Raw genomic sequence first — 25,278 nt, forward strand, 5'->3', positions numbered from 1 at the left:
ATCATTACGACTGTGACGTATCTTTTTTACGCAATAGCCGCTGAGTAAATCAAGTAAGAGACATGTTTAGAAGTTGCTTTCCCTTAAAAAGGGCTACAATCTTGCTGCAATAAATGCGCCACGTCGCAAATGAATGGATTAAGAGCGTCAGACAAAGAAATGGGCGATGTAGTTACTTTGCTAATTAACTTTGTCATATGAAAATTAAGTCTGAAAGTACCCCAGATTGCCTTCGTTGGAACTTTTTACCGGAAATCTTAAAGCGCATGGTTGCCGTAAATAATGGATAGCGCTTAAAAAGAGCTTTCAAATGCACATAAACCCGACCTATTTCCGATCACCCAGTCAAGAAATATGATCTTTAAAATTTGAACCATTTTCGATGTAATGTGCTAGTAAATCGTAGATATCTGCCCGTATGTTTGTCTACGACCATACCACGATGACCACACCTGTTCTCGTCCGATCACGGAAGTTAAGCATCGTCGGGCCGGGATAGTACTTGGGTGACCGCCTGGGAATTCCCGGTGTCGTAGGCTATTGACTTTTTCACGTTACATTATTTATCATTACGACAGTGACGTATCTTTTTTACGCAATAGCCGCTGAGTAAATCAAGTAAGGGACATGATTAGAAATTTCTTTCGCCTAAAAAGGGCTACAATCTTGCTGCAATAAATGCGCCACGTCGCAAATGAATGGATTAAGAGCGTCAGACAAAGAAAATGGCGATGTAGTTACTTTGCTAATTAACTTTGTCATATGAAAATTAAGTCTAAAAGTACCCTAGATTGCCTTCGTTGGAACTTTTTACCGGAAATCTTAAAGCGCATGGTTGTCGTAATTAATGGATAGCACTTGAAATGAGCTTTCAAATGCACATAAACACGACCTATTTCGGATGCTCCAGTTAAGAAATATGACCTTTAAAATTTAAACCATTTTCGATGTAATGTGCTAATAAATCGTAGATATCTACCCGTATGTTTGTCTACGACCATACCACGATGAACACACCTGTTCTCGTCCATCACGGAAGTTAAGCATCGTCGGGCCGGGATAGTACTTGGATGGGGGACCGCCTGGGAACTCCCGGTGTCGTAGGCTATTGACTTTTTTACGTTACATTATTTATCATTACGACTGTGACGTATCTTTTTTACGCAATAGCCGCTGAGTAAATCAAGTAAGAGACATGATTAGAAGTTGCTTTCCCTTAAAAAGGGCTACAATCTTGCTGCAATAAATGCGCCACGTCGCAAATGAATGGATTAAGAGCGTCAGACAAAGAAAATGGCGATGTAGTTACTTTGCTAATTAACTTTGTCATATGAAAATTAAGTCTGAAAGTCCCCCAGATTGCCTTCGTTGGAACTTTTTACCGGAAATCTTAAAGCGCATGGTTGTCGTAAATAATGGATAGCGCTTGAAAAGAGCTTTCAAATGCACATAAACACGACCTATTGCGGATAATCCAGTCAAGAAATATGACCTTTAAAGTTTAAACCATTTTCGATGTAATGTGCTAATAAATCGTAGATATCTGCCCGTTTGTTTGTCTACGACCATACCACGATAAACACACCTGTTCTCGTCCGATCACGGAAGTTAAGCATCGTCGGGCCGCGATAGTACTTGGATGGGGGACCGCCTGGGAACTCCCGGTGTCGTAGGCTATTGACTTTTTCACGTTACATTATTTATCATTACGATTGTGACGTATCTTTTTTACGCAATAGCCGCTGAGTAAATCAAGTAAGAGACATGATTAGAATTTGCTTTCCCTTAAAAAGGGCTACAATCTTGCTGCAATAAATGAACCACGTCGCAAATGAATGGATTAAGAACGTCAGACAAAGAAAATGGCGATGTAGTTACTTTGCTAATTAACTTTGTCATATGAAAATTAAGTCTGAAAGTACCCCAGATTGCCTTCGTTGGAACTTTTTACCGGAAATCTTAAAGCGCATGGTTGTCGTAAATAATGGATAGCGCTTGAAAAGAGCTTTCAAATGCACATAAACACGACCTATTTCAGATAATCCAGTCAAGAAATATGACCTTTAAAGTTTAAACCATTTTCGATGAAATGTGCTAATAAATGGTAGATATCTGCCCGTTTGTTTGTCTACGACCGTACCACGATGAACACACCTGTTCTCGTCCGATCACGGAAGTTAAGCATCGTCGGGCCGGGATAGTACTTGGATGGGGAAGCGCCTGGAAACTCCTGGTGTCGTAGGGTATTGACTTTTTCACGTTACATTATTTATCATTACGACTGTGACGTATCTTTTTTACGCAATAGCCGCTGAGTAAATCAAGTAAGAGACATGATTAGAAGTTGCTTTCCCTTAAAAAGGGCTACAATCTTGCTGCAATAAATGCGCCACGTCGCAAATGAATGGATTAAGAGCGTCAGACAAAGAAAATGGCGATGTAGTTACTTTGCTAATTAACTTTGTCATATGAAAATTAAGACTGAAAGTACCCTAGATTGCCATCGTTGGAACTTTTTACCGGAAATCTTAAAGTGCATGGTTGTCGTAAATAATGGATAGCGCTTGAAAAGAGCTTTCAAATGCACATAAACACGACCTATTTCGGATAATCCAGTCAAGAAATATGACCTTTAAAGTTTAAACCATTTTCGATGTAATGTGCTAATAAATCGTAGATATCTGCCCGTTTGTTTGTCTACGACCATACCACGATGAACACACCTGTTCTCATCCGATCACGGAAGTTAAGCATCGTCGGGCCGGGATAGTACTTGGATGGGGGACCGCCTGGGAACTCCCGGTGTCGTAGGCTATTGACTTTTTCACGTCACATTATTTATCATTACGACTGTGACGTATCTTTTTTACGCAATAGCCGCTGAGTAAATCAAGTAAGAGACATGTTTAGAAGTTGCTTTCCCTTAAAAAGGGCTTCAATCTTGCTGCAATAAATGCGCCACGTCGCAAATGAATGGATTAAGAGCGTCAGACAAAGAAATGGGCGATGTAGTTACTTTGCTAATTAACTTTGTCATATGAAAATTAAGTCTGAAAGTACCCCAGATTGCCTTCGTTGGAACTTTTTACCGGAAATCTTAAAGCGCATGGTTGTCGTAATTAATGGATAGCACTTGAAATGAGCTTTCAAATGCACATAAACACGACCTATTTCGGATGCTCCAGTTAAGAAATATGACCTTTAAAATTTAAACCATTTTCGATGTAATGTGCTAATAAATCGTAGATATCTACCCGTATGTTTGTCTACGACCATACCACGATGAACACACCTGTTCTCGTCCATCACGGAAGTTAAGCATCGTCGGGCCGGGATAGTACTTGGATGGGGGACCGCCTGGGAACTCCCGGTGTCGTAGGCTATTGACTTTTTTACGTTACATTATTTATCATTACGACTGTGACGTATCTTTTTTACGCAATAGCCGCTGAGTAAATCAAGTAAGAGACATGATTAGAAGTTGCTTTCCCTTAAAAAGGGCTACAATCTTGCTGCAATAAATGCGCCACGTCGCAAATGAATGGATTAAGAGCGTCAGACAAAGAAAATGGCGATGTAGTTACTTTGCTAATTAACTTTGTCATATGAAAATTAAGTCTGAAAGTCCCCCAGATTGCCTTCGTTGGAACTTTTTACCGGAAATCTTAAAGCGCATGGTTGTCGTAAATAATGGATAGCGCTTGAAAAGAGCTTTCAAATGCACATAAACACGACCTATTGCGGATAATCCAGTCAAGAAATATGACCTTTAAAGTTTAAACCATTTTCGATGTAATGTGCTAATAAATCGTAGATATCTGCCCGTTTGTTTGTCTACGACCATACCATGATGAACACACCTGTTCTCGTCCGATCACGGAAGTTAAGCATCGTCGGGCCGCGATAGTACTTGGATGGGGGACCGCCTGGGAACTCCCGGTGTCGTAGGCTATTGACTTTTTCACGTTACATTATTTATCATTACGATTGTGACGTATCTTTTTTACGCAATAGCCGCTGAGTAAATCAAGTAAGAGACATGATTAGAAGTTGCTTTCCCTTAAAAAGGGCTACAATCTTGCTGCAATAAATGAACCACGTCGCAAATGAATGGATTAAGAACGTCAGACAAAGAAAATGGCGATGTAGTTACTTTGCTAATTAACTTTGTCATATGAAAATTAAGTCTGAAAGTACCCCAGATTGCCTTCGTTGGAACTTTTTACCGGAAATCTTAAAGCGCATGGTTGTCGTAAATAATTGATAGCGCTTGAAAAGAGCTTTCAAATGCACATAAACACGACCTATTGCGGATAATCCAGTCAAAAATATGACCTTTAAAGTTTAAACCATTTTCGATGTAATGTGCTAATAAATCGTAGATATCTGCCCGTTTGTTTGTCTACGACCATACCACGATGAACACACCTGTTCTCGTCCGATCACGGAAGTTAAGCATCGTCGGGCCGCGATAGTACTTGGATGGGGGACCGCCTGGGAACTCCCGGTGTCGTAGGCTATTGACTTTTTCACGTTACATTATTTATCATTACGATTGTGACGTATCTTTTTTACGCAATAGCCGCTGAGTAAATCATGTAAGGGACTTGATTAGAAGTTTCTTTCCCTTCAAAACGGCTACGATCTGGCTGCAATTAATGCGCCACGTCGCAAATGAATGGATTACGAGCGTCAGACAAAGAAAATGGCGATGTAGTTAATTTGCTAATTAACTTTGTCATATGAAAATTAAGTCTGAAAGTACCCTAGATTGCCTTCGTTGGAACTTTTTACCGGAAATCTTAAAGCGCATTATTGTCGTAAAGAATCGATAGCGCTTAAAAAGAGCTTTCAAATGCACATAAACTCGACCTATTTCCGATCATCCAGTCAAGAAATATGATCTTTAAAATTTGAACCATTTTCGATGTAATGTGCTAGTAAATCCTAGATATCTGCCCGTATGTTTGTCTACGACCATACCACGATGAACACACCTGTTCTCGTCCGATCACGGAAGTTAAGCATCGTCGGGCCGGGATAGTACTTGGATGGGGGAACCGCCTGGGATCTCCCGGTGTCGTAGGCTATTGACTTTTTCACGTTACATTATTTATCATTACGACTGTGACGTATTTTTTTTACGCAATAGCCGCTAAGTAAATCAAGTAAGGGACATGATTAGAAGTTTCTTTCCCCTAAAAAGGGCTACAATCTTGCTGCAATAAATGCGCCACGTCGCAAATGAATAGATTAAGAGCGTCAGACAAAGAAAATGGCGATGTAGTTACTTTGCTAATTAACTTTGTCATAAGAAAATTAAGTCTGAAAGTACCCTAGATTGCCTTCGTTGGAACTTTTTACCGGAAATCTTAAAGCGCATGGTTGTCGTAAATAATGGATAGCGCTTGAAAAGAGCTTTCAAATGCACATAAACACGACATATTTCGGATAATCCAGTCAAGAAATATGACCTTTAAAATTTAAACCATTTTCGATGTAATGTGCTAATAATTCGTAGATATCTGCCCGTTTGTTTGTCTACGACCATACCAGGATGAACACACCTGTTCTCGTACGATCACGGAAGTTAAGCATCGTCGGGCCGGGATAGTACTTGGATGGGGGACCGCCTGGGAACTCCCGGTGTCGTAGGCTATTGACTTTTTCACGTTACATTATTTATCATTACGACTGTGACGTATCTTTTTTACGCAATAGCCGCTGAGTAAATCAAGTAAGGGACATGATTAGAAGTTTCTTTCCCCTAAAAAGGGCTACAATCTTGCTGCAATAAATGCGCCACGTCGCAAATGAATGGATTAAGAGCGTCAGACAAAGAAAATGGCGATGTAGTTACTTTGCTAATTAACTTTGTCATAAGAAAATTAAGTCTGAAAGTACCCTAGATTGCCTTCGTTGGAACTTTTTACCGGAAATCTTAAAGCGCATGGTTGTCGTAAATAATGGATAGCGCTTGAAAAGAGCTTTCAAATGCCCATAAACACGACCTATTGCGGATAATCCAGTCAAGAAATATGACCTTTAAAGTTTAAACCATTTTCGATGTAATGTGCTAATAAATCGTAGATATCTGCCCGTTTGTTTGTCTACGACCATACCACGATGAACACACCTGTTCTCGTCCGATCACGGAAGTTAAGCATCGTCGGGCCGCGATAGTACTTGGATGGGGGACCGCCTGGGAACTCCCGGTGTCGTAGGCTATTGACTTTTTCACGTTACATTATTTATCATTACGATTGTGACGTATCTTTTTTACGCAATAGCCGCTGAGTAAATCAAGTAAGAGACATGATTAGAATTTGCTTTCCCTTAAAAAGGGCTACAATCTTGCTGCAATAAATGAACCACGTCGCAAATGAATGGATTAAGAGCGTCAGACAAAGAAAATGGCGATGTAGTTACTTTGCTAATTAACTTTGTCATATGAAAATTAAGTCTGAAAGTACCCCAGATTGCCTTCGTTGGAACTTTTTACCGGAAATCTTAAAGCGCATGGTTGTCGTAAATAATTGATAGCGCTTGAAAAGAGCTTTCAAATGCACATAAACACGACCTATTGCGGATAATCCAGTCAAAAGTATGACCTTTAAAGTTTAAACCATTTTCGATGTAATGTGCTAATAAATCGTAGATATCTGCCCGTTTGTTTGTCTACGACCATACCACGATGAACACACCTGTTCTCGTCCGATCACGGAAGTTAAGCATCGTCGGGCCGCGATAGTACTTGGATGGGGGACCGCCTGGGAACTCCCGGTGTCGTAGGCTATTGACTTTTTCACGTTACATTATTTATCATTACGATTGTGACGTATCTTTTTTACGCAATAGCCGCTGAGTAAATCAAGTAAGAGACATGATTAGAATTTGCTTTCCCTTAAAAAGGGCTACAATCTTGCTGCAATAAATGAACCACGTCGCAAATGAATGGATTAAGAACGTCAGACAAAGAAAATGGCGATGTAGTTACTTTGCTAATTAACTTTGTCATATGAAAATTAAGTCTGAAAGTACCCCAGATTGCCTTCGTTGGAACTTTTTACCGGAAATCTTAAAGCGCATGGTTGTCGTAAATAATTGATAGCGCTTGAAAAGAGCTTTCAAATGCACATAAACACGACCTATTGCGGATAATCCAGTCAAAAATATGACCTTTAAAGTTTAAACCATTTTCGATGTAATGTGCTAATAAATCGTAGATATCTGCCCGTTTGTTTGTCTACGACCATACCACGATGAACACACCTGTTCTCGTCCGATCACGGAAGTTAAGCATCGTCGGGCCGCGATAGTACTTGGATGGGGGACCGCCTGGGAACTCCCGGTGTCGTAGGCTATTGACTTTTTCACGTTACATTATTTATCATTACGATTGTGACGTATCTTTTTTACGCAATAGCCGCTGAGTAAATCAGGTAAGGGACTTGATTAGAAGTTTCTTTCCCTTCAAAACGGCTACGATCTGGCTGCAATTAATGCACCACGTCGCAAATGAATGGATTACGAGCGTCAGACAAAGAAAATGGCGATGTAGTTAATTTGCTAATTAACTTTGTCATATGAAAATTAAGTCTGAAAGTACCCTAGATTGCCTTCGTTGGAACTTTTTACCGGAAATCTTAAAGCGCATTATTGTCGTAAAGAATCGATAGCGCTTAAAAAGAGCTTTCAAATGCACATAAACTCGACCTATTTCCGATCATCCAGTCAAGAAATATGATCTTTAAAATTTGAACCATTTTCGATGTAATGTGCTAGTAAATCCTAGATATCTGCCCGTATGTTTGTCTACGACCATACCACGATGAACACACCTGTTCTCGTCCGATCACGGAAGTTAAGCATCGTCGGGCCGGGATAGTACTTGGATGGGGGAACCGCCTGGGATCTCCCGGTGTCGTAGGCTATTGACTTTTTCACGTTACATTATTTATCATTACGACTGTGACGTATTTTTTTTACGCAATAGCCGCTAAGTAAATCAAGTAAGGGACATGATTAGAAGTTTCTTTCCCCTAAAAAGGGCTACAATCTTGCTGCAATAAATGCGCCACGTCGCAAATGAATGGATTAAGAGCGTCAGACAAAGAAAATGGCGATGTAGTTACTTTGCTAATTAACTTTGTCATAAGAAAATTAAGTCTGAAAGTACCCTAGATTGCCTTCGTTGGAACTTTTTACCGGAAATCTTAAAGCGCATGGTTGTCGTAAATAATGGATAGCGCTTGAAAAGAGCTTTCAAATGCACATAAACACGACATATTTCGGATAATCCAGTCAAGAAATATGACCTTTAAAATTTAAATCATTTTCGATGTAATGTGCTAATAATTCGTAGATATCTGCCCGTTTGTTTGTCTACGACCATACCAGGATGAACACACCTGTTCTCGTACGATCACGGAAGTTAAGCATCGTCGGGCCGGGATAGTACTTGGATGGGGGACCGCCTGGGAACTCCCGGTGTCGTAGGCTATTGACTTTTTCACGTTACATTATTTATCATTACGACTGTGACGTATCTTTTTGACGCAATAGCCGCTGAGTAAATCAAGTAAGGGACTTGATTAGAAGTTTCTTTCCCTTCAAAACGGCTACGATCTGGCTGCAATAAATGCTCCACGTCGCAAATGAATGGATTACGAGCGTCAGACAAAGAAAATGGCGATGTAGTTACTTTGCTAATTAACTTTGTCATATGAAAATTAAGTCTGAAAGTCCCCCAGATTGCCTTCGTTGGAACTTTTTACCGGAAATCTTAAAACGCATGGTTGTCGTAAATAATGGATAGCGCTTGAAAAGAGCTTTCAAATGCACATAAACACGACCTATTGCGGATAATCCAGTCAAGAAATATGACCTTTAAAGTTTAAACCATTTTCGATGTAATGTGCTAATAAATCGTAGATATCTGCCCGTTTGTTTGTCTACGACCATACCACGATGAACACACCTGTTCTCGTCCGATCACGGAAGTTAAGCATCGTCGGGCCGCGATAGTACTTGGATGGGGGACCGCCTGGGAACTCCCGGTGTCGTAGGCTATTGACTTTTTCACGTTACATTATTTATCATTACGATTGTGACGTATCTTTTTTACGCAATAGCCGCTGAGTAAATCAAGTAAGAGACATGATTAGAATTTGCTTTCCCTTAAAAAGGGCTACAATCTTGCTGCAATAAATGAACCACGTCGCAAATGAATGGATTAAGAGCGTCAGACAAAGAAAATGGCGATGTAGTTACTTTGCTAATTAACTTTGTCATATGAAAATTAAGTCTGAAAGTACCCCAGATTGCCTTCGTTGGAACTTTTTACCGGAAATCTTAAAGCGCATGGTTGTCGTAAATAATTGATAGCGCTTGAAAAGAGCTTTCAAATGCACATAAACACGACCTATTGCGGATAATCCAGTCAAAAGTATGACCTTTAAAGTTTAAACCATTTTCGATGTAATGTGCTAATAAATCGTAGATATCTGCCCGTTTGTTTGTCTACGACCATACCAGGATGAACACACCTGTTCTCGTACGATCACGGAAGTTAAGCATCGTCGGGCCGGGATAGTACTTGGATGGGGGACCGCCTGGGAACTCCCGGTGTCGTAGGCTATTGACTTTTTCACGTTACATTATTTATCATTACGACTGTGACGTATCTTTTTGACGCAATAGCCGCTGAGTAAATCAAGTAAGGGACTTGATTAGAAGTTTCTTTCCCTTCAAAACGGCTACGATCTGGCTGCAATAAATGCTCCACGTCGCAAATGAATGGATTACGAGCGTCAGACAAAGAAAATGGCGATGTAGTTACTTTGCTAATTAACTTTGTCATATGAAAATTAAGTCTGAAAGTCCCCCAGATTGCCTTCGTTGGAACTTTTTACCGGAAATCTTAAAACGCATGGTTGTCGTAAATAATGGATAGCGCTTGAAAAGAGCTTTCAAATGCACATAAACACGACCTATTGCGGATAATCCAGTCAAGAAATATGACCTTTAAAGTTTAAACCATTTTCGATGTAATGTGCTAATAAATCGTAGATATCTGCCCGTTTGTTTGTCTACGACCATACCACGATGAACACACCTGTTCTCGTCCGATCACGGAAGTTAAGCATCGTCGGGCCGCGATAGTACTTGGATGGGGGACCGCCTGGGAACTCCCGGTGTCGTAGGCTATTGACTTTTTCACGTTACATTATTTATCATTACGATTGTGACGTATCTTTTTTACGCAATAGCCGCTGAGTAAATCAAGTAAGAGACATGATTAGAATTTGCTTTCCCTTAAAAAGGGCTACAATCTTGCTGCAATAAATGAACCACGTCGCAAATGAATGGATTAAGAGCGTCAGACAAAGAAAATGGCGATGTAGTTACTTTGCTAATTAACTTTGTCATATGAAAATTAAGTCTGAAAGTACCCCAGATTGCCTTCGTTGGAACTTTTTACCGGAAATCTTAAAGCGCATGGTTGTCGTAAATAATTGATAGCGCTTGAAAAGAGCTTTCAAATGCACATAAACACGACCTATTGCGGATAATCCAGTCAAAAGTATGACCTTTAAAGTTTAAACCATTTTCGATGTAATGTGCTAATAAATCGTAGATATCTGCCCGTTTGTTTGTCTACGACCATACCACGATGAACACACCTGTTCTCGTCCGATCACGGAAGTTAAGCATCGTCGGGCCGCGATAGTACTTGGATGGGGGACCGCCTGGGATCTCCCGGTGTCGTAGGCTATTGACTTTTTCACGTTACATTATTTATCATTACGACTGTGACGTATTTTTTTTACGCAATAGCCGCTAAGTAAATCAAGTAAGGGACATGATTAGAAGTTTCTTTCCCCTAAAAAGGGCTACAATCTTGCGGCAATAAATGCGCCACGTCGCAAATGAATGGATTAAGAGCGTCAGACAAAGAAAATGGCGATGTAGTTACTTTGCTAATTAACTTTGTCATAAGAAAATTAAGTCTGAAAGTACCCTAGATTGCCTTCGTTGGAACTTTTTACCGGAAATCTTAAAGCGCATGGTTGTCGTAAATAATGGATAGCGCTTGAAAAGAGCTTTCAAATGCACATAAACACGACATATTTCGGATAATCCAGTCAAGAAATATGACCTTTAAAATTTAAACCATTTTCGATGTAATGTGCTAATAATTCGTAGATATCTGCCCGTTTGTTTGTCTACGACCATACCAGGATGAACACACCTGTTCTCGTACGATCACGGAAGTTAAGCATCGTCGGGCCGGGATAGTACTTGGATGGGGGACCGCCTGGGAACTCCCGGTGTCGTAGGCTATTGACTTTTTCACGTTACATTATTTATCATTACGACTGTGACGTATCTTTTTGACGCAATAGCCGCTGAGTAAATCAAGTAAGGGACTTGATTAGAAGTTTCTTTCCCTTCAAAACGGCTACGATCTGGCTGCAATAAATGCTCCACGTCGCAAATGAATGGATTACGAGCGTCAGACAAAGAAAATGGCGATGTAGTTACTTTGCTAATTAACTTTGTCATATGAAAATTAAGTCTGAAAGTCCCCCAGATTGCCTTCGTTGGAACTTTTTACCGGAAATCTTAAAACGCATGGTTGTCGTAAATAATGGATAGCGCTTGAAAAGAGCTTTCAAATGCACATAAACACGACCTATTGCGGATAATCCAGTCAAGAAATATGACCTTTAAAGTTTAAACCATTTTCGATGTAATGTGCTAATAAATCGTAGATATCTGCCCGTTTGTTTGTCTACGACCATACCACGATGAACACACCTGTTCTCGTCCGATCACGGAAGTTAAGCATCGTCGGGCCGCGATAGTACTTGGATGGGGGACCGCCTGGGAACTCCCGGTGTCGTAGGCTATTGACTTTTTCACGTTACATTATTTATCATTACGATTGTGACGTATCTTTTTTACGCAATAGCCGCTGAGTAAATCAAGTAAGAGACATGATTAGAATTTGCTTTCCCTTAAAAAGGGCTACAATCTTGCTGCAATAAATGAACCACGTCGCAAATGAATGGATTAAGAGCGTCAGACAAAGAAAATGGCGATGTAGTTACTTTGCTAATTAACTTTGTCATATGAAAATTAAGTCTGAAAGTACCCCAGATTGCCTTCGTTGGAACTTTTTACCGGAAATCTTAAAGCGCATGGTTGTCGTAAATAATTGATAGCGCTTGAAAAGAGCTTTCAAATGCACATAAACACGACCTATTGCGGATAATCCAGTCAAAAGTATGACCTTTAAAGTTTAAACCATTTTCGATGTAATGTGCTAATAAATCGTAGATATCTGCCCGTTTGTTTGTCTACGACCATACCACGATGAACACACCTGTTCTCGTCCGATCACGGAAGTTAAGCATCGTCGGGCCGCGATAGTACTTGGATGGGGGACCGCCTGGGAACTCCCGGTGTCGTAGGCTATTGACTTTTTCACGTTACATTATTTATCATTACGATTGTGACGTATCTTTTTTACGCAATAGCCGCTAAGTAAATCAAGTAAGAGACATGATTAGAATTTGCTTTCCCTTAAAAAGGGCTACAATCTTGCTGCAATAAATGAACCACGTCGCAAATGAATGGATTAAGAGCGTCAGACAAAGAAAATGGCGATGTAGTTACTTTGCTAATTAACTTTGTCATATGAAAATTAAGTCTGAAAGTACCCCAGATCGCCTTCGTTGGAACTTTTTACCGGAAATCTTAAAGCGCATGGTTGTCGTAAATAATTGATAGCGCTTGAAAAGAGCTTTCAAATGCACATAAACACGACCTATTGCGGATAATCCAGTCAAAAATATGACCTTTAAAGTTTAAACCATTTTCGATGTAATGTGCTAATAAATCGTAGATATCTGCCCGTTTGTTTGTCTACGACCATACCACGATGAACACACCTGTTCTCGTCCGATCACGGAAGTTAAGCATCGTCGGGCCGCGATAGTACTTGGATGGGGGACCGCCTGGGAACTCCCGGTGTCGTAGGCTATTGACTTTTTCACGTTACATTATTTATCATTACGATTGTGACGTATCTTTTTTACGCAATAGCCGCTGAGTAAATCATGTAAGGGACTTGATTAGAAGTTTCTTTCCCTTCAAAACGGCTACGATCTGGCTGCAATTAATGCGCCACGTCGCAAATGAATGGATTACGAGCGTCAGACAAAGAAAATGGCGATGTAGTTAATTTGCTAATTAACTTTGTCATATGAAAATTAAGTCTGAAAGTACCCTAGATTGCCTTCGTTGGAACTTTTTACCGGAAATCTTAAAGCGCATTATTGTCGTAAAGAATCGATAGCGCTTAAAAAGAGCTTTCAAATGCACATAAACTCGACCTATTTCCGATCATCCAGTCAAGAAATATGATCTTTAAAATTTGAACCATTTTCGATGTAATGTGCTAGTAAATCCTAGATATCTGCACGTATGTTTGTCTACGATCATACCACGATGAACACACCTGTTCTCGTCCGATCACGGAAGTTAAGCATCGTCGGGCCGGGATAGTACTTGGATGGGGGAACCGCCTGGGATCTCCCGGTGTCGTAGGCTATTGACTTTTTCACGTTACATTATTTATCATTACGACTGTGACGTATCTTTTTGACGCAATAGCCGCTGAGTAAATCAAGTAAGGGACTTGATTAGAAGTTTCTTTCCCTTCAAAACGGCTACGATCTGGCTGCAATAAATGCTCCACGTCGCAAATGAATGGATTACGAGCGTCAGACAAAGAAAATGGCGATGTAGTTAATTTGGTAAATAACTTTGTCATATGAAAATTAAGTCTGAAAGTACCTTAGATTGCCTTCGTTGGAACTTTTTACCGGAAATCTTAAAGCGCATGGTTGTCGTAAATAATCGATAGCGCTTGAAAAGAGCTTTCAAATGCACATAAACACGACATATTTCGGATAATCCAGTCAAGAAATATAACCTTTAAAGTTTAAACCATTTTCGATGTAATGTGCTAATAAATCGTAGATATCTGCCCGTTTGTTTGTCTACGACCATACCACGATGAACACACCTGTTCTCGTCCGATCACGGAAGTTAAGCATCGTCGGGCCGGGATAGTACTTGGATGGGAGACCGCCTGGGAACTCCCGGTGTCGTAGGCTATTGACTTTTTCACGTTACATTATTTATCATTACGACTGTGACGTATCTTTTTTACGCAATAGCCGCTGAGTAAATCAAGTAAGGGACATGATTAGAAGTTTCTTTCCCCTAAAAAGGGCTACAATCTTGCTGCAATAAATGCGTCACGACGCAAATGAATGGATTAAGAGCGTCAGACAAAGAAAATGGCGATGTAGTTACTTTGCTAATTAACTTTGTCATATGAAAATTAAGTCTGAAAGTACCCTAGATTGGCTTCGTTGGAACTTTTTACCAGAAATCTTAAAGCGCATGGTTGTCGTAAATAATGGATAGCGTTTGAAAAGAGCTTTCAAATGCACATAAACACGACATATTTCGGATAATCCAGTCAAGAAATATGACCTTTAAAGTTTAAACCATTTTTGATGTAATGTGCTAATAAATCGTAGATATCTGCCCGTTTGTTTGTCTACGACCATACCACGATGAACACACCTGTTCTCGTCCGATCACGGAAGTTAAGCATCGTCGAGCCGGGATAGTACTTGGATGGGGGACCGCCTGGGAACTCCCGGTGTCGTAGGCTATTGACTTTTTCACGTTACATTATTTATCATTACGACTGTGACGTATCTTTTTTACGCAATAGCCGCTAAGTAAATCAAGTAAGGGACATGATTAGAAGTTTCTTTCCCCTAAAAAGGGCTACAATCTTGCTGCAATAAATGCGCCACGTCGCAAATGAATGGATTACGAGCGTCAGACAAAGAAAATGGCGATGTAGTTACTTTGCTAATTAACTTTGTCATAAGAAAATTAAGTCTGAAAGTACCCTAGATTGCCTTCGTTGGAACTTTTTACCGGAAATCTTAAAGCGCATGGTTGTCGCAAATAATGGATAGCGCTTGAAAAGAGCTTTCAAATGCACATAAACACGACATATTTCGGATAATCCAGTCAAGAAATATGACCTTTAAAATTTAAACCATTTTCGATGTAATGTGCTAATAATTCGTAGATATCTGCCCGTTTGTTTGTCTAGGACCATACCAGGATGAACACACCTGTTCTCGTACGATCACGGAAGTTAAGCATCGTCGGGCCGGGATAGTACTTGGATGGGGGACCGCCTGGTAACTCCCGGTGTCGTAGGCTATTGACTTTTTCACGTTACATTATTTATCATTACGACTGTGACGTATCTTTTTGACGCAATAGCCGCTGAGTAAATCAAGTAAGGGACTTGATTAGAAGTTTCTTTCCCTTCAAAACGGCTACGATCTGGCTGCAATAAATGCTCCACGTCGCAAATGAATGGATTACGAGCGTCAGACAAAAAAAATGGCGATGTAGTTAATTTGCTAAATAACTTTGTCATATGAAAATTAAGTCTGAAAGTACCTTAGATTGCCTTCGTTGGAACTTTTTACCGGAAATCTTAAAGCGCATGGTTGTCGTAAATAATGGATAGCGCTTGAAAAGAGCTTTCAAATGCACATAAACACGACATATTTCGGATAATCCAGTCAAGAAATATGACCTTTAAAATTTAAACCATTTTCGATGTAATGTGCTAATAATTCGTAGATATCTGCCCGTTTGTTTGTCTACGACCATACCAAGATGAACACACCTGTTTTCGTACGATCACGGAAGTTAAGCATCGTCGGGCCGGGATAGTACTTGGATGGGGGACCGCCTGGGAACTCCCGGTGTCGTAGGCTATTGACTTTTTCACGTTACATTATTTATCATTACGACTGTGACGTATCTTTTTGACGCAATAGCCGCTGAGTAAATCAAGTAAGGGACTTGATTAGAAGTTTCTTTCCCTTCAAAACGGCTACGATCTGGCTGCAATAAATGCTCCACGTCGCAAATGAATGGATTACGAGCGTCAGACAAAGAAAATGGCGATGTAGTTAATTTGCTAAATAACTTTGTCATATGAAAATTAAGTCTGAAAGTACCTTAGATTGCCTTCGTTGGAACTTTTTACCGGAAATCTTAAAGCGCATGGTTGTCGTAAATAATCGATAGCGCTTGAAAAGAGCTTTCAAATGCACATAAACACGACATATTTCGGATAATCCAGTCAAGAAATATAACCTTTAAAGTTTAAACCATTTTCGATGTAATGTGCTAATAAATCGTAGATATCTGCCAGTTTGTTTGTCTACGACCATACCACGATGAACACACCTGTTCTCGTCCGATCACGGAAGTTAAGCATCGTCGGGCCGGGATAGTACTTGGATGGGGGACCGCCTGGGAACTCCCGGTGTCGTAGGCTATTGACTTTTTCACGTTACATTATTTATCATTACGACTGTGACGTATCTTTTTTACGCAATAGCCGCTGAGTAAATCAAGTAAGGGACATGATTAGAAGTTTCTTTCCCCTAAAAAGGGCTACAATCTTGCTGCAATAAATGCGTCACGACGCAAATGAATGGATTAAGAGCGTCAGACAAAGAAAATGGCGATGTAGTTACTTTGCTAATTAACTTTGTCATATGAAAATTAAGTCTGAAAGTACCCTAGATTGCCTTCGTTGGAACTTTTTACCAGAAATCTTAAAGCGCATGGTTGTCGTAAATAATGGATAGCGTTTGAAAAGAGCTTTCAAATGCACATAAACACGACATATTTCGGATAATCCAGTCAAGAAATATGACCTTTAAAGTTTAAACCATTTTTGATGTAATGTGCTAATAAATCGTAGATATCTGCCCGTTTGTTTGTCTACGACCGTACCACGATGAACACACCTGTTCTCGTCCGATCACGGAAGTTAAGCATCGTCGAGCCGGGATAGTACTTGGATGGGGGACCGCCTGGGAACTCCCGGTGTCGTAGGCTATTGACTTTTTCACGTTACATTATTTATCATTATGACTGTGACGTATCTTTTTTACGCAATAGCCGCTAAGTAAATCAAGTAAGGGACATGATTAGAAGTTTCTTTCCCCTAAAAAGGGCTACAGTCTTGCTGCAATAAATGCGCCACGTCGCAAATGAATGGATTAAGAGCGTCAGACAAAGAAAATGGCGATGTAGTTACTTTGCTAATTAACTTTGTCATAAGAAAATTAAGTCTGAAAGTACCCTAGATTGCCTTCGTTGGAACTTTTTACCGGAAATCTTAAAACGCATGGTTGTCGTAAATAATGGATAGCGCTTGAAAAGAGCTTTCAAATGCACATAAACACGACATATTTCGGATAATCCAGTTAAGAAATATGACCTTTAAAATTTAAACCATTTTCGATGTAATGTGCTAATAATTCGTAGATATCTGCCCGTTTGTTTGTCTACGACCATACCAGGATGAACACACCTGTTCTCGTACGATCACGGAAGTTAAGCATCGTCGGGCCGGGATAGTACTTGGATGGGGGACCGCCTGGGAACTCCCGGTGTCGTAGGCTATTGACTTTTTCACGTTACATTATTTATCATTACGACTGTGACGTATCTTTTTGACGCAATAGCCGCTGAGTAAATCAAGTAAAGGACTTGATTAGAAGTTTCTTTCCCTTCAAAACGGCTACGATCTCGCTGCAATAAATGCTCCACGTCGCAAATGAATGGATTACGAGCGTCAGACAAAGAAAATGGCGATGTAGTTAATTTGCTAAATAACTTTGTCATATGAAAATTAAGTCTGAAAGTACCTTAGATTGCCTTCGTTGGAACTTTTTACCGGAAATCTTAAAGCGCATGGTTGTCGTAAATAATGGATAGCGCTTGAAAAGAGCTTTCAAATGCACATAAACACGACATATTTCGGATAATCCAGTCAAGAAATATAACCTTTAAAGTTTAAACCATTTTCGATGTAATGTGCTAATAAATCGTAGATATCTGCCCGTTTGTTTGTCTACGACCATACCACGATGAACACACCTGTTCTCGTCCGATCACGGAAGTTAAGCATCGTCGGGCCGGGATAGTACTTGGATGGGGGACCGCCTGGGAACTCCCGGTGTCGTAGGCTATTGACTTTTTCACGTTACATTATTTATCATTACGACTGTGACGTATCTTTTTTACGCAATAGCCGCTGAGTAAATCAAGTAAGGGACATGATTAGAAGTTTCTTTCCCCTAAAAAGGGCTACAATCTTGCTGCAATAAATGCGTCACGACGCAAATGAATGGATTAAGAGCGTCAGACAAAGAAAATGGCGATGTAGTTACTTTGCTAATTAACTTTGTCATATGAAAATTAAGTCTGAAAGTACCCTAGATTGCCTTCGTTGGAACTTTTTACCAGAAATCTTAAAGCGCATGGTTGTCGTAAATAATGGATAGCGTTTGAAAAGAGCTTTCAAATGCACATAAACACGACATATTTCGGATAATCCAGTCAAGAAATATGACCTTTAAAGTTTAAACCATTTTTGATGTAATGTGCTAATAAATCGTAGATATCTGCCCGTTTGTTTGTCTACGACCATACCACGATGAACACACCTGTTCTCGTCCGATCACGGAAGTTAAGCATCTTCGAGCCGGGATAGTACTTGGATGGGGGACCGCCTGGGAACTCCCGGTGTCGTAGGCTATTGACTTTTTCACGTTACATTATTTATCATTACGACTGTGACGTATCTTTTTTACGCAATAGCCGCTAAGTAAATCAAGTAAGGGACATGATTAGAAGTTTCTTTCCCCTAAAAAGGGCTACAATCTTGCTGCAATAAATGCGCCACGTCGCAAATGAATGGATTAAGAGCGTCAGACAAAGAAAATGGCGATGTAGTTACTTTGCTAATTAACTTTGTCATAAGAAAATTAAGTCTGAAAGTACCCTAGATTGCCTTCGTTGGAACTTTTTACCGGAAACCTTAAAACGCATGGTTGTCGTAAATAATGGATAGCGCTTGAAAAGAGCTTTCAAATGCACATAAACACGACATATTTCGGATAATCCAGTTAAGAAATATGACCTTTAAAATTTAAACCATTTTCGATGTAATGTGCTAATAATTCGTAGATATCTGCCCGTTTGTTTGTCTACGACCATACCAGGATGAACACACCTGTTCTCGTACGATCACGGAAGTTAAGCATCGTCGGGCCGGGATAGTACTTGGATGGGGGACCGCCTGGGAACTCCCGGTGTCGTAGGCTATTGACTTTTTCACGTTACATTATTTATCATTACGACTGTGACGTATCTTTTTGACGCAATAGCCGCTGAGTAAATCAAGTAAAGGACTTGATTAGAAGTTTCTTTCCCTTCAAAACGGCTACGATCTGGCTGCAATAAATGCTCCACGTCGCAAATGAATGGATTACGAGCGTCAGACAAAGAAAATGGCGATGTAGTTAATTTGCTAAATAACTTTGTCATATGAAAATTAAGTCTGAAAGTACCTTAGATTGCCTTCGTTGGAACTTTTTACCGGAAATCTTAAAGCGCATGGTTGTCGTAAATAATGGATAGCGCTTGAAAAGAGCTTTCAAATGCACATAAACACGACATATTTCGGATAATCCAGTTAAGAAATATGACCTTTAAAATTTAAACCATTTTCGATGTAATGTGCTAATAATTCGTAGATATCTGCCCGTTTGTTTGTCTACGACCATACCAGGATGAACACACCTGTTCTCGTACGATCACGGAACTTAAGCATCGTCGGGCCGGGATAGTACTTGGATGGGGGACCGCCTGGGAACTCCCGGTGTCGTAGGCTATTGACTTTTTCACGTTACATTATTTATCATTACGACTGTGACGTATCTTTTTGACGCAATAGCCGCTGAGTAAATCAAGTAAGGGACTTGATTAGAAGTTTCTTTCCCTTCAAAACGGCTACGATCTGGCTGCAATAAATGCTCCACGTCGCAAATGAATGGATTACGAGCGTCAGACAAAGAAAATGGCGATGTAGTTAATTTGCTAAATAACTTTGTCATATGAAAATTAAGTCTGAAAGTACCTTAGATTGCCTTCGTTGGAACTTTTTACCGGAAATCTTAAAGCGCATGGTTGTCGTAAATAATCGATAGCGCTTGAAAAGAGCTTTCAAATGCACATAAACACGACATATTTCGGATAATCCAGTCAAGAAATATAACCTTTAAAGTTTAAACCATTTTCGATGTAATGTGCTAATAAATCGTAGATATCTGCCCGTTTGTTTGTCTACGACCATACCACGATGAACACACCTGTTCTCGTCCGATCACGGAAGTTAAGCATCGTCAGGCCGGGATAGTACTTGGATGGGGGACCGCCTGGGAACTCCCGGTGTCGTAGGCTATTGACTTTTTCACGTTACATTATTTATCATTACGACTGTGACGTATCTTTTTTACGCAATAGCCGCTGAGTAAATCAAGTAAGGGACATGATTAGAAGTTTCTTTCCCCTAAAAAGGGCTACAATCTTGCTGCAATAAATGCGTCACGACGCAAATGAATGGATTAAGAGCGTCAGACAAAGAAAATGGCGATGTAGTTACTTTGCTAATTAACTTTGTCATATGAAAATTAAGTCTAAAAGTACCCTAGATTGCCTTCGTTGGAACTTTTTACCGGAAATCTTAAAGCGCATGGTTGTCGTAATTAATGGATAGCACTTGAAATGAGCTTTCAAATGCACATAAACACGACCTATTTCGGATGCTCCAGTCAAGAAATATGACCTTTAAAATTTAAACCATTTTCGATGTAATGTGCTAATAAATCGTAGATATCTACCCGTATTTTTGTCTACGACCATACCACGATGAACACACCTGTTCTCGTCCGATCACGGAAGTTAAGCATCGTCGGGCCGGGATAGTACTTGGATGGGGGACCGCCTGGGAACTCCCGGTGTCGTAGGCTATTGACTTTTTCACGTTACATTATTTATCATTACGACTGTGAGGTATCTTTTTTACGCGCTGAGTAAATCAAGTAAGGGACATGATTAGAAGTTTCTTTCCCCTAAAAAGGGCTACAATCTTGCTGCAATAAATGCGTCACGACGCAAATGAATGGATTAAGAGCGTCAGACAAAGAAAATGGCGATGTAGTTACTTTGCTAATTAACTTTGTCATATGAAAATTAAGTCTGAAAGTACCCTAGATTGCCTTCGTTGGAACTTTTTACCAGAAATCTTAAAGCGCATGGTTGTCGTAAATAATGGATAGCGTTTGAAAAGAGCTTTCAAATGCACATAAACACGACATATTTCGGATAATCCAGTCAAGAAATATGACCTTTAAAATTTAAACCATTTTTGATGTAATGTGCTAATAAATCGTAGCTATCTGCCCGTTTGTTTGTCTACGACCATACCACGATGAACACACCTGTTCTCGTCCGATCACGGAAGTTAAGCATCGTCGAGCCGGGATAGTACTTGGATGGGGGACCGCCTGGGAACTCCCGGTGTCGTAGGCTATTGACTTTTTCACGTTACATTATTTATCATTACGAATGTGACGTATCTTGTTTACGCAATAGCCGCCGAGTAAATCAAGTAAGAGACATGATTAGAAGCTGCTTTTCCTTAAAAAGGGCTACAATCTTGCTGCAATAAATGCACCACGTCGCAAATGAATGGATTAAGAGCGTCAGACAAAGAAAATGGCGATGTAGTTACTTTGCTAATTAACTTTGTCATATGAAAATTAAGTCTAAAAGTACCCTAGATTGCCTTCGTTGGAACTTTTTACCGGAAATCTTAAAGCGCATGGTTGTCGTAATTAATGGATAGCACTTGAAATGAGCTTTCAAATGCACATAAACACGACCTATTTCGGATGCTCCAGTCAAGAAATATGACCTTTAAAATTTAAACCATTTTCGATGTAATGTGCTAATAAATCGTAGATATCTACCCGTATGTTTGTCTACGACCATACCACGATGAACACACCTGTTCTCGTCCATCACGGAAGTTAAGCATCGTCGGGCCGGGATAGTACTTGGATGGGGGACCGCCTGGGAACTCCAGGTGTCGTAGGCTATTGACTTTTTTACGTTACATTATTTATCATTACGACTGTGACGTATATTTTTTACGCAATAGCCGCTGAGTAAATCAAGTAAGAGACATGATTAGAAGTTGCTTTCCCTTAAAAAGGGCTACAATCTTGCTGCAATAAATGCGCCACGTCGCAAACGAATGGATTAAGAGCGTCAGACAAAGAAAATGGCGATGTAGTTTCTTTTCTAATTAACTTTGTCATATGAAAATTAAGTCTGAAAGTCCCCCAGATTGCCTTCGTTGGAACTTTTTACCAGAAATCTTAAAGCGCATGGTTGTCGTAAATAATGGATAGCGTTTGAAAAGAGCTTTCAAATGCACATAAACACGACATATTTCGGATAATCCAGTCAAGAAATATGACCTTTAAAGTTTAAACCATTTTTGATGTAATGTGCTAATAAATCGTAGATATCTGCCCGTTTGTTTGTCTACGACCATACCACGATGAACACACCTGTTCTCGTCCGATCACGGAAGTTAAGCATCTTCGAGCCGGGATAGTACTTGGATGGGGGACCGCCTGGGAACTCCCGGTGTCGTAGGCTATTGACTTTTTCACGTTACATTATTTATCATTACGACTGTGACGTATCTTTTTTACGCAATAGCCGCTAAGTAAATCAAGTAAGGGACATGATTAGAAGTTTCTTTCCCCTAAAAAGGGCTACAATCTTGCTGCAATAAATGCGCCACGTCGCAAATGAATGGATTAAGAGCGTCAGACAAAGAAAATGGCGATGTAGTTACTTTGCTAATTAACTTTGTCATAAGAAAATTAAGTCTGAAAGTACCCTAGATTGCCTTCGTTGGAACTTTTTACCGGAAACCTTAAAACGCATGGTTGTCGTAAATAATGGATAGCGCTTGAAAAGAGCTTTCAAATGCACATAAACACGACATATTTCGGATAATCCAGTTAAGAAATATGACCTTTAAAATTTAAACCATTTTCGATGTAATGTGCTAATAATTCGTAGATATCTGCCCGTTTGTTTGTCTACGACCATACCAGGATGAACACACCTGTTCTCGTACGATCACGGAAGTTAAGCATCGTCGGGCCGGGATAGTACTTGGATGGGGGACCGCCTGGGAACTCCCGGTGTCGTAGGCTATTGACTTTTTCACGTTACATTATTTATCATTACGACTGTGACGTATCTTTTTGACGCAATAGCCGCTGAGTAAATCAAGTAAAGGACTTGATTAGAAGTTTCTTTCCCTTCAAAACGGCTACGATCTGGCTGCAATAAATGCTCCACGTCGCAAATGAATGGATTACGAGCGTCAGACAAAGAAAATGGCGATGTAGTTAATTTGCTAAATAACTTTGTCATATGAAAATTAAGTCTGAAAGTACCTTAGATTGCCTTCGTTGGAACTTTTTACCGGAAATCTTAAAGCGCATGGTTGTCGTAAATAATGGATAGCGCTTGAAAAGAGCTTTCAAATGCACATAAACACGACATATTTCGGATAATCCAGTTAAGAAATATGACCTTTAAAATTTAAACCATTTTCGATGTAATGTGCTAATAATTCGTAGATATCTGCCCGTTTGTTTGTCTACGACCATACCAGGATGAACACACCTGTTCTCGTACGATCACGGAACTTAAGCATCGTCGGGCCGGGATAGTACTTGGATGGGGGACCGCCTGGGAACTCCCGGTGTCGTAGGCTATTGACTTTTTCACGTTACATTATTTATCATTACGACTGTGACGTATCTTTTTGACGCAATAGCCGCTGAGTAAATCAAGTAAGGGACTTGATTAGAAGTTTCTTTCCCTTCAAAACGGCTACGATCTGGCTGCAATAAATGCTCCACGTCGCAAATGAATGGATTACGAGCGTCAGACAAAGAAAATGGCGATGTAGTTAATTTGCTAAATAACTTTGTCATATGAAAATTAAGTCTGAAAGTACCTTAGATTGCCTTCGTTGGAACTTTTTACCGGAAATCTTAAAGCGCATGGTTGTCGTAAATAATCGATAGCGCTTGAAAAGAGCTTTCAAATGCACATAAACACGACATATTTCGGATAATCCAGTCAAGAAATATAACCTTTAAAGTTTAAACCATTTTCGATGTAATGTGCTAATAAATCGTAGATATCTGCCCGTTTGTTTGTCTACGACCATACCACGATGAACACACCTGTTCTCGTCCGATCACGGAAGTTAAGCATCGTCAGGCCGGGATAGTACTTGGATGGGGGACCGCCTGGGAACTCCCGGTGTCGTAGGCTATTGACTTTTTCACGTTACATTATTTATCATTACGACTGTGACGTATCTTTTTTACGCAATAGCCGCTGAGTAAATCAAGTAAGGGACATGATTAGAAGTTTCTTTCCCCTAAAAAGGGCTACAATCTTGCTGCAATAAATGCGTCACGACGCAAATGAATGGATTAAGAGCGTCAGACAAAGAAAATGGCGATGTAGTTACTTTGCTAATTAACTTTGTCATATGAAAATTAAGTCTAAAAGTACCCTAGATTGCCTTCGTTGGAACTTTTTACCGGAAATCTTAAAGCGCATGGTTGTCGTAATTAATGGATAGCACTTGAAATGAGCTTTCAAATGCACATAAACACGACCTATTTCGGATGCTCCAGTCAAGAAATATGACCTTTAAAATTTAAACCATTTTCGATGTAATGTGCTAATAAATCGTAGATATCTACCCGTATTTTTGTCTACGACCATACCACGATGAACACACCTGTTCTCGTCCGATCACGGAAGTTAAGCATCGTCGGGCCGGGATAGTACTTGGATGGGGGACCGCCTGGGAACTCCCGGTGTCGTAGGCTATTGACTTTTTCACGTTACATTATTTATCATTACGACTGTGAGGTATCTTTTTTACGCGCTGAGTAAATCAAGTAAGGGACATGATTAGAAGTTTCTTTCCCCTAAAAAGGGCTACAATCTTGCTGCAATAAATGCGTCACGACGCAAATGAATGGATTAAGAGCGTCAGACAAAGAAAATGGCGATGTAGTTACTTTGCTAATTAACTTTGTCATATGAAAATTAAGTCTGAAAGTACCCTAGATTGCCTTCGTTGGAACTTTTTACCAGAAATCTTAAAGCGCA

General features: G+C 40.0%; 42 non-coding genes and 2 pseudogenes across 42 annotated transcripts; all 44 read left to right on the forward strand.

The window, feature by feature from the left end:
- The first annotated feature begins 424 nt into the window (after window positions 1–424).
- On the forward strand, window positions 425–539 carry LOC130617871 (5S ribosomal RNA). Its single transcript, XR_008978947.1, has one exon. It is a non-coding gene; the product is annotated as a 5S ribosomal RNA (ribosomal RNA).
- Window positions 540–989: 450 nt separating this feature from the next.
- Window positions 990–1,107, forward strand: LOC130617892 (5S ribosomal RNA). The gene has a single exon (XR_008978968.1). It is a non-coding gene; the product is annotated as a 5S ribosomal RNA (ribosomal RNA).
- Window positions 1,108–1,557: 450 nt separating this feature from the next.
- Window positions 1,558–1,676, forward strand: LOC130617794 (5S ribosomal RNA). Its single transcript, XR_008978870.1, has one exon. It is a non-coding gene; the product is annotated as a 5S ribosomal RNA (ribosomal RNA).
- Window positions 1,677–2,126: 450 nt separating this feature from the next.
- LOC130618518 (5S ribosomal RNA) lies at window positions 2,127–2,245 on the forward strand (annotated as a pseudogene).
- A 450-nt stretch (window positions 2,246–2,695) lies between these two features.
- Window positions 2,696–2,814, forward strand: LOC130615738 (5S ribosomal RNA). Its single transcript, XR_008976826.1, has one exon. It is a non-coding gene; the product is annotated as a 5S ribosomal RNA (ribosomal RNA).
- Window positions 2,815–3,264: 450 nt separating this feature from the next.
- On the forward strand, window positions 3,265–3,382 carry LOC130617893 (5S ribosomal RNA). Its single transcript, XR_008978969.1, has one exon. It is a non-coding gene; the product is annotated as a 5S ribosomal RNA (ribosomal RNA).
- Window positions 3,383–3,832: 450 nt separating this feature from the next.
- On the forward strand, window positions 3,833–3,951 carry LOC130617541 (5S ribosomal RNA). Its single transcript, XR_008978619.1, has one exon. It is a non-coding gene; the product is annotated as a 5S ribosomal RNA (ribosomal RNA).
- Window positions 3,952–4,400: 449 nt separating this feature from the next.
- On the forward strand, window positions 4,401–4,519 carry LOC130617036 (5S ribosomal RNA). The gene has a single exon (XR_008978115.1). It is a non-coding gene; the product is annotated as a 5S ribosomal RNA (ribosomal RNA).
- A 450-nt stretch (window positions 4,520–4,969) lies between these two features.
- Window positions 4,970–5,089, forward strand: LOC130618132 (5S ribosomal RNA). The gene has a single exon (XR_008979207.1). It is a non-coding gene; the product is annotated as a 5S ribosomal RNA (ribosomal RNA).
- Window positions 5,090–5,539: 450 nt separating this feature from the next.
- LOC130617108 (5S ribosomal RNA) lies at window positions 5,540–5,658 on the forward strand. Its single transcript, XR_008978185.1, has one exon. It is a non-coding gene; the product is annotated as a 5S ribosomal RNA (ribosomal RNA).
- A 450-nt stretch (window positions 5,659–6,108) lies between these two features.
- On the forward strand, window positions 6,109–6,227 carry LOC130617037 (5S ribosomal RNA). Its single transcript, XR_008978116.1, has one exon. It is a non-coding gene; the product is annotated as a 5S ribosomal RNA (ribosomal RNA).
- Window positions 6,228–6,676: 449 nt separating this feature from the next.
- LOC130617038 (5S ribosomal RNA) lies at window positions 6,677–6,795 on the forward strand. The gene has a single exon (XR_008978117.1). It is a non-coding gene; the product is annotated as a 5S ribosomal RNA (ribosomal RNA).
- A 449-nt stretch (window positions 6,796–7,244) lies between these two features.
- Window positions 7,245–7,363, forward strand: LOC130617039 (5S ribosomal RNA). Its single transcript, XR_008978118.1, has one exon. It is a non-coding gene; the product is annotated as a 5S ribosomal RNA (ribosomal RNA).
- A 450-nt stretch (window positions 7,364–7,813) lies between these two features.
- Window positions 7,814–7,933, forward strand: LOC130618135 (5S ribosomal RNA). The gene has a single exon (XR_008979209.1). It is a non-coding gene; the product is annotated as a 5S ribosomal RNA (ribosomal RNA).
- A 450-nt stretch (window positions 7,934–8,383) lies between these two features.
- On the forward strand, window positions 8,384–8,502 carry LOC130617109 (5S ribosomal RNA). The gene has a single exon (XR_008978186.1). It is a non-coding gene; the product is annotated as a 5S ribosomal RNA (ribosomal RNA).
- A 450-nt stretch (window positions 8,503–8,952) lies between these two features.
- Window positions 8,953–9,071, forward strand: LOC130617041 (5S ribosomal RNA). Its single transcript, XR_008978119.1, has one exon. It is a non-coding gene; the product is annotated as a 5S ribosomal RNA (ribosomal RNA).
- Window positions 9,072–9,520: 449 nt separating this feature from the next.
- Window positions 9,521–9,639, forward strand: LOC130617110 (5S ribosomal RNA). The gene has a single exon (XR_008978187.1). It is a non-coding gene; the product is annotated as a 5S ribosomal RNA (ribosomal RNA).
- Window positions 9,640–10,089: 450 nt separating this feature from the next.
- Window positions 10,090–10,208, forward strand: LOC130617043 (5S ribosomal RNA). The gene has a single exon (XR_008978121.1). It is a non-coding gene; the product is annotated as a 5S ribosomal RNA (ribosomal RNA).
- A 449-nt stretch (window positions 10,209–10,657) lies between these two features.
- On the forward strand, window positions 10,658–10,776 carry LOC130618074 (5S ribosomal RNA). The gene has a single exon (XR_008979149.1). It is a non-coding gene; the product is annotated as a 5S ribosomal RNA (ribosomal RNA).
- A 450-nt stretch (window positions 10,777–11,226) lies between these two features.
- Window positions 11,227–11,345, forward strand: LOC130617111 (5S ribosomal RNA). The gene has a single exon (XR_008978188.1). It is a non-coding gene; the product is annotated as a 5S ribosomal RNA (ribosomal RNA).
- Window positions 11,346–11,795: 450 nt separating this feature from the next.
- On the forward strand, window positions 11,796–11,914 carry LOC130617044 (5S ribosomal RNA). The gene has a single exon (XR_008978122.1). It is a non-coding gene; the product is annotated as a 5S ribosomal RNA (ribosomal RNA).
- Window positions 11,915–12,363: 449 nt separating this feature from the next.
- Window positions 12,364–12,482, forward strand: LOC130617045 (5S ribosomal RNA). Its single transcript, XR_008978124.1, has one exon. It is a non-coding gene; the product is annotated as a 5S ribosomal RNA (ribosomal RNA).
- Window positions 12,483–12,931: 449 nt separating this feature from the next.
- On the forward strand, window positions 12,932–13,050 carry LOC130617046 (5S ribosomal RNA). Its single transcript, XR_008978125.1, has one exon. It is a non-coding gene; the product is annotated as a 5S ribosomal RNA (ribosomal RNA).
- Window positions 13,051–13,500: 450 nt separating this feature from the next.
- On the forward strand, window positions 13,501–13,620 carry LOC130618254 (5S ribosomal RNA). Its single transcript, XR_008979328.1, has one exon. It is a non-coding gene; the product is annotated as a 5S ribosomal RNA (ribosomal RNA).
- Window positions 13,621–14,070: 450 nt separating this feature from the next.
- LOC130618036 (5S ribosomal RNA) lies at window positions 14,071–14,189 on the forward strand. Its single transcript, XR_008979111.1, has one exon. It is a non-coding gene; the product is annotated as a 5S ribosomal RNA (ribosomal RNA).
- Window positions 14,190–14,639: 450 nt separating this feature from the next.
- LOC130616540 (5S ribosomal RNA) lies at window positions 14,640–14,758 on the forward strand. Its single transcript, XR_008977622.1, has one exon. It is a non-coding gene; the product is annotated as a 5S ribosomal RNA (ribosomal RNA).
- A 450-nt stretch (window positions 14,759–15,208) lies between these two features.
- Window positions 15,209–15,327, forward strand: LOC130618418 (5S ribosomal RNA; annotated as a pseudogene).
- A 450-nt stretch (window positions 15,328–15,777) lies between these two features.
- Window positions 15,778–15,896, forward strand: LOC130617657 (5S ribosomal RNA). Its single transcript, XR_008978734.1, has one exon. It is a non-coding gene; the product is annotated as a 5S ribosomal RNA (ribosomal RNA).
- A 450-nt stretch (window positions 15,897–16,346) lies between these two features.
- On the forward strand, window positions 16,347–16,465 carry LOC130614965 (5S ribosomal RNA). The gene has a single exon (XR_008976056.1). It is a non-coding gene; the product is annotated as a 5S ribosomal RNA (ribosomal RNA).
- A 450-nt stretch (window positions 16,466–16,915) lies between these two features.
- Window positions 16,916–17,034, forward strand: LOC130617289 (5S ribosomal RNA). The gene has a single exon (XR_008978367.1). It is a non-coding gene; the product is annotated as a 5S ribosomal RNA (ribosomal RNA).
- Window positions 17,035–17,484: 450 nt separating this feature from the next.
- On the forward strand, window positions 17,485–17,603 carry LOC130617112 (5S ribosomal RNA). Its single transcript, XR_008978190.1, has one exon. It is a non-coding gene; the product is annotated as a 5S ribosomal RNA (ribosomal RNA).
- A 450-nt stretch (window positions 17,604–18,053) lies between these two features.
- Window positions 18,054–18,172, forward strand: LOC130614967 (5S ribosomal RNA). The gene has a single exon (XR_008976058.1). It is a non-coding gene; the product is annotated as a 5S ribosomal RNA (ribosomal RNA).
- Window positions 18,173–18,622: 450 nt separating this feature from the next.
- On the forward strand, window positions 18,623–18,741 carry LOC130617715 (5S ribosomal RNA). Its single transcript, XR_008978791.1, has one exon. It is a non-coding gene; the product is annotated as a 5S ribosomal RNA (ribosomal RNA).
- A 450-nt stretch (window positions 18,742–19,191) lies between these two features.
- On the forward strand, window positions 19,192–19,310 carry LOC130617113 (5S ribosomal RNA). Its single transcript, XR_008978191.1, has one exon. It is a non-coding gene; the product is annotated as a 5S ribosomal RNA (ribosomal RNA).
- Window positions 19,311–19,760: 450 nt separating this feature from the next.
- LOC130618098 (5S ribosomal RNA) lies at window positions 19,761–19,879 on the forward strand. The gene has a single exon (XR_008979173.1). It is a non-coding gene; the product is annotated as a 5S ribosomal RNA (ribosomal RNA).
- A 450-nt stretch (window positions 19,880–20,329) lies between these two features.
- On the forward strand, window positions 20,330–20,448 carry LOC130616392 (5S ribosomal RNA). The gene has a single exon (XR_008977475.1). It is a non-coding gene; the product is annotated as a 5S ribosomal RNA (ribosomal RNA).
- Window positions 20,449–20,898: 450 nt separating this feature from the next.
- On the forward strand, window positions 20,899–21,017 carry LOC130614968 (5S ribosomal RNA). Its single transcript, XR_008976059.1, has one exon. It is a non-coding gene; the product is annotated as a 5S ribosomal RNA (ribosomal RNA).
- Window positions 21,018–21,460: 443 nt separating this feature from the next.
- On the forward strand, window positions 21,461–21,579 carry LOC130616541 (5S ribosomal RNA). The gene has a single exon (XR_008977623.1). It is a non-coding gene; the product is annotated as a 5S ribosomal RNA (ribosomal RNA).
- Window positions 21,580–22,029: 450 nt separating this feature from the next.
- Window positions 22,030–22,147, forward strand: LOC130617769 (5S ribosomal RNA). Its single transcript, XR_008978845.1, has one exon. It is a non-coding gene; the product is annotated as a 5S ribosomal RNA (ribosomal RNA).
- A 450-nt stretch (window positions 22,148–22,597) lies between these two features.
- LOC130617716 (5S ribosomal RNA) lies at window positions 22,598–22,716 on the forward strand. Its single transcript, XR_008978792.1, has one exon. It is a non-coding gene; the product is annotated as a 5S ribosomal RNA (ribosomal RNA).
- A 450-nt stretch (window positions 22,717–23,166) lies between these two features.
- Window positions 23,167–23,285, forward strand: LOC130617114 (5S ribosomal RNA). Its single transcript, XR_008978192.1, has one exon. It is a non-coding gene; the product is annotated as a 5S ribosomal RNA (ribosomal RNA).
- A 450-nt stretch (window positions 23,286–23,735) lies between these two features.
- On the forward strand, window positions 23,736–23,854 carry LOC130618099 (5S ribosomal RNA). Its single transcript, XR_008979174.1, has one exon. It is a non-coding gene; the product is annotated as a 5S ribosomal RNA (ribosomal RNA).
- Window positions 23,855–24,304: 450 nt separating this feature from the next.
- LOC130616393 (5S ribosomal RNA) lies at window positions 24,305–24,423 on the forward strand. Its single transcript, XR_008977476.1, has one exon. It is a non-coding gene; the product is annotated as a 5S ribosomal RNA (ribosomal RNA).
- A 450-nt stretch (window positions 24,424–24,873) lies between these two features.
- Window positions 24,874–24,992, forward strand: LOC130614969 (5S ribosomal RNA). Its single transcript, XR_008976060.1, has one exon. It is a non-coding gene; the product is annotated as a 5S ribosomal RNA (ribosomal RNA).
- Window positions 24,993–25,278: the final 286 nt, after the last annotated feature.

Source organism: Hydractinia symbiolongicarpus, chromosome 11 (assembly GCF_029227915.1).
Source record: "Hydractinia symbiolongicarpus strain clone_291-10 chromosome 11, HSymV2.1, whole genome shotgun sequence".
NCBI lineage: Eukaryota > Metazoa > Cnidaria > Hydrozoa > Anthoathecata > Hydractiniidae > Hydractinia > Hydractinia symbiolongicarpus.